The sequence below is a fragment of the Vipera berus genome, assembly GCF_964194415.1.
Source record: "Vipera berus genome assembly, chromosome: 1".
Taxonomy (NCBI): domain Eukaryota; kingdom Metazoa; phylum Chordata; class Lepidosauria; order Squamata; family Viperidae; genus Vipera; species Vipera berus.
The window spans coordinates 199,039,341-199,049,278 of record NC_138202.1 but is presented as its reverse complement, the minus strand read 5'-3'; positions in this window follow the sequence as shown (position 1 = coordinate 199,049,278).

Sequence of the window (9,938 nt, the reverse complement as noted above, 5' to 3'; positions counted from 1 at the left end):
TGAATTATAGGCCTGCTTTAGGCACAAAGCTAACAGTGATTCAGGGCCTGTTACTTTCTCTCAGGAAAAAACTGTGAAAACCTAAAAAATATTGCCTAGACAATCCATAGACTCACCCAGGTAGTTATTAGGCATCAAGACTGACACAGGCAAAATAAAAAATATTTTATAATATATGTATTACAAAGACCAAATTACAACTAGACAGAGCAAACTCATATGACAAGACAAATTCTGGATCAATCTGTATACACTTCATTTGACTTTCATATTTGATCTAGTTGTAATTTGCTCTTTGTGATTTGCAGTTGTAATTTATTGCTTGTACGTGACAGCTGCTATTTCCTTAATTTACATGAAACCTTGCATCCAAATATGTATTTAAATATCCTTTCTGTCAAAGGATTACTTCTAAACAAGTCCAATCTCAAAAAGGTATTTTTATTTCTTCTTTTTTAGCCAAGTACATGATCACAACTTTTGGAGAAATAGGAGCTCCATTGGGCATCAACATTTGAAGAAGTTCAATTCCCACAGCACCCCTGTTTCCCTAACTAAAGTAAATTCCACAGGACTTTGTCTCTGTGACCAAACATTGCTTGTTTTTTTTATCTCCTAGGTTCCAGCCTTGAATGGATAGGCCACAAACTGGCCAAGACAAGAAATAAATCATATTTATTTTATTGGTATTTGTATCTGTGAGGAGGGGGTTTCAAGTCACTGTTGACACCTGGTGACTGCCAGGACTGATCCCTGTAGTTTTCTTGACAAGATGTTTGGAAGTGGCTTGCCATTTCCTTCTTCCGAGAGTTGAGAGTAAGTGACTGGCCCAAGTTCACCCATCTGGTTCTGTGCTTAAAGTGACACTAGAATTTACAGTCTCCCAGTTACTATCCTGGCGCCTTAACTCTATGCCAGACTAGCTCTTAGGACAGATCTATAGCTACAGTAATTTTATGGACTGGATGTGATTTAAAATGTACCTCCAGACCCAAGTGGGTTTGAATTGACTGAGCTATTCTGAAATGGGACTATTTCAGTTTGGCTTTAGGATTGCCTTTATAAGCCAGATTTTTTTTCTTCTGATGACCAGACTGAGATTCTGCGAAAACCGCCTTGTAGTTCAACAAAAAAGTCATCCCTGTATATATGTCATGCCCTGTTCTGGCTGGATGGATGAAAATGCCCTTGATATTGCTGTTCAGACTTGGCAGAGAAGCGTAAGGAGAAGAGCATCCATTGATGCCGTCTCTTCTTCATTAATCTTTCAGCACTGATCGGAAAGATGCTTGAATGGGGTCACATGACTTCTAAGAGGCCCTTCTAAAGACTATCTGAAGGGGAGAGGAGACTGCAGCATTTTTTATCTCATAGAATTGCTGATATTAACCTCCACTGCCCATAAAATATGCTTTAGGCAAAGGGCACTCTGCTGCTCTAATGATGCTATTCTGATGTTTCTCCAACAGTGTCCCACCTTTTAAATTATAAGAACAATCCGATTGCTACTTCCTCCACAGCTGAACATTACAATAGTAGCTGAGAAACACCTTATCTGCAAGAAAAAGGCTGGGATATTTTATTCGCACTTTTGCCTTGGGCAATTAAGTTTACTTATGGCTGTCATTGTGTATTCTCATTATCCTCATCTTCATGATGTAGGCTGGGCTGTTAGATTTTTATGCCTGGCCTAATTAATTTTCATTATGCATCTGAACATATATAATCAGAAGATTTTTAAAAGCTCATTCTTGAGATAGGGCTGTGGAAGGGTGGCAGGCATAATGACAAGGGGCCATGAGTATTTGGGGACATTCATAGGAAGCTGATGGAGGTCACACATGTTGTAAGAACACAGCTCCTTCAGAGGGTCATTTCAAATACAGAATGATTTGCTGAGCACAGAGCCAAGATAACTGTAACAATGGTGATGGATGGGTCTATATTTCTTCTGTACAGTTTTGGCACGCTCATGCTCTAAAAAATTAACACATTGCTCCACCAAATATTGCAAACATGATGTGCAGATCTATGCATTCTTTTTTCCTTTCACCCAAAGAGGGCATTTAAATCAGCTTGTAGGAAAACATGAAATTTAAACAAACCAAATTAATTAAGAACCCAATGAAAAACGCAGTGAAAATTCATTTTTAGAAAAAGAACAAGTGCCAACAGTAAATGGGACAAAAAGCTAAGGAATGTTCTTTGATATGTGATGAGGGGAGTTACTCATGTAAGATGCTTCATTGTTCAGAGAAAAGACCAGGAAGACATAAATGCAATAAGCAAATGTACATATATTTCTGTGTTGTTGTTAGCTGCGAAGTCGTGTCCGACCCATCGCAACCCTATGGACAACGTTCCTCCAGGCCTTCCTGTCCTCTACCATCTTCTGGAGTCCATTTAAGCTCACACCTACTGCTTCAGTGACTCCATCCAGCCACCTCATTCTCTGTCGTCCCGTTCTTCTCTTGCCATCAATCTTTCCCAGCATTAGGCTCTTCTCCAGTGAGTCCTTTCTTCTCATTAGGTGGCCAAAGTATTTGAGTTTTAGCTTCAGGATCTGGCCTTCTAAAGAGCAGTCAGGGTTGATCTCCTCTAGGACTGACCGATTTGATTGCCTTGCAGTCCAAGGGACTCGCAGGAGTCTTCTCCAGCACCATAGTTCAAAGGCCTCAATTCTTTGGCGCTCAGCCTTTCTCATGGTCCAACTTTCACTGCCATACATTGCAACTGGGAAGACCATAGCCTTGACTATACGCACTTTTGTTGACAGGGTGATGTCTCTGCTTTTTAGTGTGCTGTCTAGATTTGCCATGGCTTTCCTCCCCAGGATCAAGCGTCTTTTAATTTCTTGGCTGCAGTCCCCATCTGCGGTGATCTTGGAGCCCAGGAAAATAAAATCTGTCACTACCTCCATTTCTTCCCCATCTATTCGCCAGGAATTGAGAGGGCCGGATGCCATGATCTTGGTTTTTTTAATGTTAAGTTTCAACCCAAGTTTTGCACTCTCCTTCTTCACCCGCAACAAGAGCTCTTTAGTTCCTCTTCACTTTCTGCTATTAGAGTGGTATCATCTGCATATCTTAGGTTGTTGATATTTCTTCCGGCAATCTTAATTCCAACTTTTGATTCATCTATCCCTGCCTTTCTTATGATGTGCTCTGCATATAAGTTAAATAGGCAGGGCGACAGTATACAGCCAAATTTTGAACCAATTGGTGGTTCCGTGTCCAGTTCTCACTGTTGCTTCTTGGCCCACATATAGGTTTCTCAAGACACAAATAAGATGGTCTGGTACGCCCATCTCTTTAAGAACTTGCCACAGTTTGTTATGATCCACACAATCAAAGGCTTTAGCATAGTCAATGAAGCAGAAGTAGATGTTTTTCTGGAACTCTCTAGCTTTCTCCATGATCCAGCGTATGTTGGCAATTTGATCTCTAGTTCCTCTGCCTCTTCGAAATCCTGCCTGTACTTCTGGTAGTTCTCGATCCACATACTGCTGGAGTCTAGCTTGTAGGATTTTAAGCATAACTTTACTAGCATGAGAAATGAGTGCAATGGTGCGATAGTTTGAACATTCTTTGGCACTGCCTTTCTTTGGAATTGGAATGTAAACTAATCTTTTCCAATCCTGTAGCCACTGTTGAGTTTTCCAAATGTGCTGGCAAATTGAGTGTAGCACTTTTACTGCATTGTCTTTTAAGATTTTGAAAAGCTCAGCTGGAATACTGTCACCTCCACTAGCTTTGTTGTTGCTCAGCTCTTCTAAGGCCCACTTCACTTCACATTCTAGGATGTCTGGCTCGAGGTCAGTGACCACCTCATTGTGATTATCAGGGACATTAAGCTCATTCTTGTATAGTTCTTCTGTATAATTTTGCCACCTCTTCTTAATCTCTTCTGCCTCTGTTAGGTCCCTGCCATTTTGGTCCTTTATCATGCCCATTTTTGCATTAAACGTTCCCTTCATCTCTCCAATTTTCTTAAGATCTCTGGTCCTCCCTATTCTATTGTTTTCTTCTATTTCTTTGCACTGTTCATTTAAGAAGGCATTCTTATCTCTTCTAGCTATTTTCTGGAATTCTGCATTCAATTGGGCGTATCTTTCTTTTTCTCCCTTGCCTTTCGCTTCCCTCCTTTCCTCAGCTATTTGCAAAGCTTCCTCAGACAACCATTTTGCTTTCTTGCATTTCTTTTTCTTTGAGATGGTTTTGGTTGCTACCTGTTGTACAATGTTGCGAACCTCTGTCCATAGTTCTTCAGGCACTCTGTCTATCAGATCTAATTCCTTAAATCTATTTGTCACCTCTACTGTATATTCAACAGGGATATGATTTAATTCATACCTGAGTGGCCTAGTGCTTTTCCCTACTTTCTTCAGTTTAAGCCTAAACTTTGCAACGAGAAGCTCATGGTCTGAGCCACAGTCAGCTCCTGGTCTTGTTTTTACTGACTGTATAGAGCTTCTCCATCTTTGGCTGCAGAGCATATAGTCAATCTGATTTCTTTGTTGACCATCTGGTGATGTCCATGTGTAGAGCCGTCTCTTGGGTTGTTGGAAAAGAGTGTTTGCTGTTATTCCGGTTAACTTTTGCCTTCCTACTTTAGCATTCCAATCCCCCATGATGATAAGGACATTATTTTTTGGTGTTAGTTCTATAAGGTGCTGTAGGGCTTTATAGAATCAGTCAATTTCATCCTCTTCAGCACTGGTGGTTGGGGCATAGACTTGGACTACTGTGATATTGAATGGTTTGCCTTGGATTCGAACTGTCATTTTGAGGATTGTATCCCAGTATTGCTTTTCCTACTCTTTTATTGACTATGAAGGCTACTCCATTTCTTCTGAGGGTCATCTGAATTAAATTCACCCATTCCTGTCCATTTTAGTTCGCTGATACCTAAGATATCGATGTTCAGTCTTGTCATCTCTTTTTTGACTACGTTCAGCTTTCCTTGATTCATGGATCTTACATTCCAGGTTCCTATGGAGAAACAATCTTTACAGCATCGGACTTTCCTTTCACCACCAGACACATCCACAGCTGAGCGTCCTTTTGGCTTTGGCCCAGTCACTTCATTCTTTCTGGCGCTACTAGTACTAGCCCTCTGCTCTTCCCCAGTAGCATATTGGATGCCTTCCGACCTCAGGGGCTCATCTTCCAGTGTCATATTGTATTGCCTTTTGGTACTGTCCATAGGGTTTTCATGGCAAAGATACTGGAGTGGGTTGCCATTTCCTTCTCCAGTGGATCATGTTTTGTCAGAACTCTCTGCTATGACCTTCCCATCTTGGGTGGCCCTGCATGGCATAGCTCATAGCTTCATTGAATTACGCAAGCCCCTTCGCCATGACAAGAAAGTAATCCATGAAGGGGATATATTTCAGTACTGTATTGCAGATGTTGGAGAAGTATACAATTTTAAGTACAACTGCATTCTCCTCAACAAATTAATTCAGATTATACAAATCTGGTTGTTTCATGTTGAAATGTAGATGAAATAAAATCCTTAAGATTCCTAGCCATCATACACCAATCTAGTATTAGCTCACAGCTATAATTTATGATAATGCAAACATGGCAAACAAAAAATATTGCAAGTAAAAAACCTACGTACACAAACATATCAGTCGCTTAGCTATCCACTTTACATACTGGTAGGTCACACATGTTGCAAGAGAACTCATTCCTTCAGAGAGTGTCATTTCAAATACAGGATGATTTGCTGAACACAGAGCCAAGATAACTGTAACAATAGTGATGGATGAGTCTGTACAATTTTCTTCTGTACAATTTTGGCATGTTCATGCCCTAAACTGGTTCCATCTCTTTCTGTGTCACTTTGCATTTTAAAAAATTAACACAAGGATTTGAGCTATGATCAGCCATAAGAACTAAGGGAAATCTGTATTAGAAGAGACATGGTAACATTGAGACTAGCTGCAGGTAACAGAAAACGAACAAGCAAACAAAAAAAAAAACTGGTTGCCATTTTTCTCACCTTCTGAGTTGCCAAGAGCACCTGTCTGGCCTCTTTTGGAAACCAAATCTTGGACTAGATTAAGCTTTAGCTGGATCAAGCGGCGGATCTGTATAAGCTGCCTAGACTTGAAATGTCAGGTGTTCCAATTTCAACTTATCTGGATGGGAAAAGATTGAGGGTGGGATGGGGTGGGTGGGAAGCAGCTTGTTTTCAAAGCCTTGTATCTCATACTCCTGTAAGAGAATCAAGATAAGAGAATAAACCAGGTGGATTATTATGAGAAAAGGGAAACTTCTGCAATATTGTTATTTTTCCTTAAAGAAACCATTATTTGCTGCTGTTGCTAGCAGTGGTGAGTCAAGTTCAGCCCTGCTAGGAGCTTACAACCTATTACACACCCAGCACCAGTCTCTGTATAGTGCCAACCATTTGGGTTTTGTGACAGAGATAGCTTGTGGAGAAATTAGATACTTAATTGATCTCCGCTGTTCTCTTCATGTGATCTTATTACCCTTGGTTGTTGTTTTTTTTTAAGAAAAAAGTTAAAATAGCATTGAAGAAGCATTGAAGGGAAAAGTGTGTCAGGGAAGTGAGGCATGGTGAAAGGATTCAGTTACCCAAATGTTTCTGTCCGTATTAAAACCATTCTTCTAGGTTGGATGCAGAGGGACCTCTATACTTTTAAAGGTTGCAAGGGTTTTCTGTCTTTCTGGGAAAAAGCAAACTTTCTCTGGTTTAGGAAAAGATACAGAGACAACAGAGGGAAATGGAAGATTTTGGATTCTTGGCAGACACACAGAGTCCTTCCCAAGGATGGGATAGGCAGATGTTGTTGTTTGATGATGTTAAAGGTATCATCGCTGTTCCAAGTCAAGCTGCCTTTTGCAATTGACTGATGGTCAGTGCCGATGATGTTCACGTGATGATCCAGATACTTTGGAATTGCACCCAAGGTGCCTATGACTCTTGGTACTACCCTTTTTCTTTTGCTACTGTTTGCCGCTCATTATATTGTGTGATTTTCTTCACTTATTATTTATAAAACAAAATCTCGACTAATATTTTGTAATTTGATTGTGAGAACTTGAAGTGTTTTATTTTGTATTGTAATTTAATTTAAATATTATATATTTTGATATTTAAGCTGTTGCTAAAAAAGTAAATTGATGCTGTTCCTTTTCATCCAAGTTAATAAAGACTTTTCAATCTTTTTTGGCCAGACAATGTCTGTATGAGGTTTAATGGCCCAAGGTTAGTACAGCCTTGGGTATCTATGTCATCATTTTTTGTTCCTTCTATCTTCTCTGAATAAGGAACACAGTCTGAGTTAAATTTTGCATTAATTTTTTCATGTAATGAACAGTCCACTGATATTCTTAAGCAATAAAAACAAGTATCTTTGGACCCACTTGCTTAAGAATATCTTATAGTTATTTTGTAGTTGTTGTTGTTGGTTGCAAAGTCGTGTCTGACCCATCACAACCCCATGGACAACTCCAGGCCTTCCTGACCTCTACCATCTTCTGGAGTCCATTTAAGTTCATGCCTACTGTTCAGTGACTCCATCCAGCCACCTCATTCTCTGTCGTCCCCTTCTTGTATTGCCCTCAATCTTTCCCAGCATTAGGCTCTTCTCCAGTGAGTCCTTCCTTCTCATTAGGTGGCCAAAGTATTTGAGTTTTAGCTTTAGGATCTGGCCTTCTAAAGAGCAGTCAGGGTTGATCTCCTCTAGGACTGACCAGTTTGATCCTCTTGCAGTTCAAAGGACTCGCAGGAGTCTTCTCCAGCACCATAGTTCAAAGGCCTCAATTCTTTGGCTCTCCAGTGAGTCCTTCCTTCTCATTAGGTGGCCAAAGTATTTGAGTTTCAACTTCAGGATCTGGCCTTCTAAAGAGCAGTCAGAGTTGATTTCCTCTAGGACTGACCGGTTTGATTGCCTTGCAGTCCAAGGCCTCAATTCTTTGGCATTCAGCCTTTCTTATGGTCCAACTTTCACAGCCATACATTGCGACTGGGAAGACCATGGCCTTGACTATATGCACTTTTGTTGGCAGGGTGATGTCTCTGCTTTTTAGTGTGCTGTCTAGATTTGCCATGACTTTCCTCCCCAGGAGCAAGTGTCTTTTAATTTCTTGGCTGCAGTCCCTGTCTGTGGTGATCTTGGAGCCCAGGAAAATAAAATCTGTCACTACCTCCTTTTCTTCCCCATCTATTTGCCAGGAATTGAGAGGGCCAGATGCCATGATCTTGGTTTTCTTAATGTTGAGTTTCAAATCTTATAGTTATACTTAAGTTTATTGCTTAAGTTCTTATAGTCATATTTCACATGCAGATTCTTCACTCCCACAAGTGTGTATGTTCCCATATGTGTGTATGAGCACAGTTGCACATATTGATATGACATAATATAGTTAGGCTTAACATGTTGCCTAAAGCTGGACATAGTTGAAAATGCAATAAAGATGGAAAACCAGTACATTTCAGAAGTCCTCAAAACTTTATCAGAGGAAACTGTCCATTTGACATTTGACATTTTTCATATAATAGCATAGGAAAAGCACAAGTACACTTTTAATTGCTCTGATTCATTTATTGAATGTTATAAAAAGTTCAGTCAAACTTGTCCTTCTCTTTTCAAAGAAAATCCCCTAAAAAGGGAACAAGGGAATACCCACAGAAGCAGAATGCATCTTGAATGCCTGGGACAGAATGTTCTGGGAAGAGCATACTTTGTTCATAATTGGAGTGAAGACATGCATAATTCGAAACCAGTTTGGCATGATGCCTACAGCAGATCTACAGGATAATTTGTCCCATGTTGCAGGCCACAGGAGAATAACCATGATTTATGTTCAAATAGCTGCAAAGACAAATGAAAGGTCATCTTACAGGAATTGTTCTATATAACACATAGGACTAATTTCCAATTTTAACATATAAATTGATGGCTCTCTGTAATCCAGAATTTTATTTGTAAGTGTAGACATTAGTTTTTCAAAAAGGTAAAAATAAACTAAAATGACAGGAATTGAGAAGTTAGAATGATAAGAAGCATTCTCAACAATTGGTGTTTGGTGTAAGCCACACCTAGGCTAGTCCAGCCTGGCCCATGACAGTTGTTTAGAAAAAGCTGATCTCCAAATTGTAATCAGGCCCATTCAGTGGTGAGATTCAGATATGTGAACAACCGGTTCTCTGTGTGGATGCCGCTTCCGGAAATCCATTCTGGGCCTGGGCAACAAAAACTTAGCTACTAGTTTTGCTGAAGTAGTGCAAACCGGCTGAATCCCACCACTGGGCCCATTGGCTCCCTAAATTGCCTGTCCATGCTATTTGGAGAAGTTGCTGTATTAATTTTTTTAAAAAAAGTTTAAACAGGTGCCAGAGAATATGGGATATTTTATTTCATCAGTATATTAACAAATACAGGTATTCTCATAACATAACATAACATAACATAACATAACATAACATAACATAACATAACATAACATAACATAACATAACATAACATTACATTACATTACATTACATTACATTACATTACATCCTACTGAGGTCAGTAAAATGAGGACCCAGATTGTTAAGGGCAATATGCTGGCTCTAAGTGCTATTGCTATTGCTGTAACATAACATAATCTGGAGTAATTTAATTAAAAATTCTTACCTTTCAGCATAAGTCATCCTGGAAGTTATCCCTTATAAATTTTGCCAGCCTTGTTAGTACTCCACACACCCCAGCAAGTGAAATAAATATGCAGGTAAGGTAGACCTATGAATTGCACCAGAGAACTGAAGAGCAGGGAATCACTTTTTAAATAAGTGTTTGGCTTTGCTAATCTTTGCTAGATGGGGGTGTGCGTGTGTTTTGCTTCCTGTCCTATTTTTCCTCCTTTGAGAAGGAGGAAAAATGTTCTGACCTGTTTTATCTACAGTGGTGACATTTT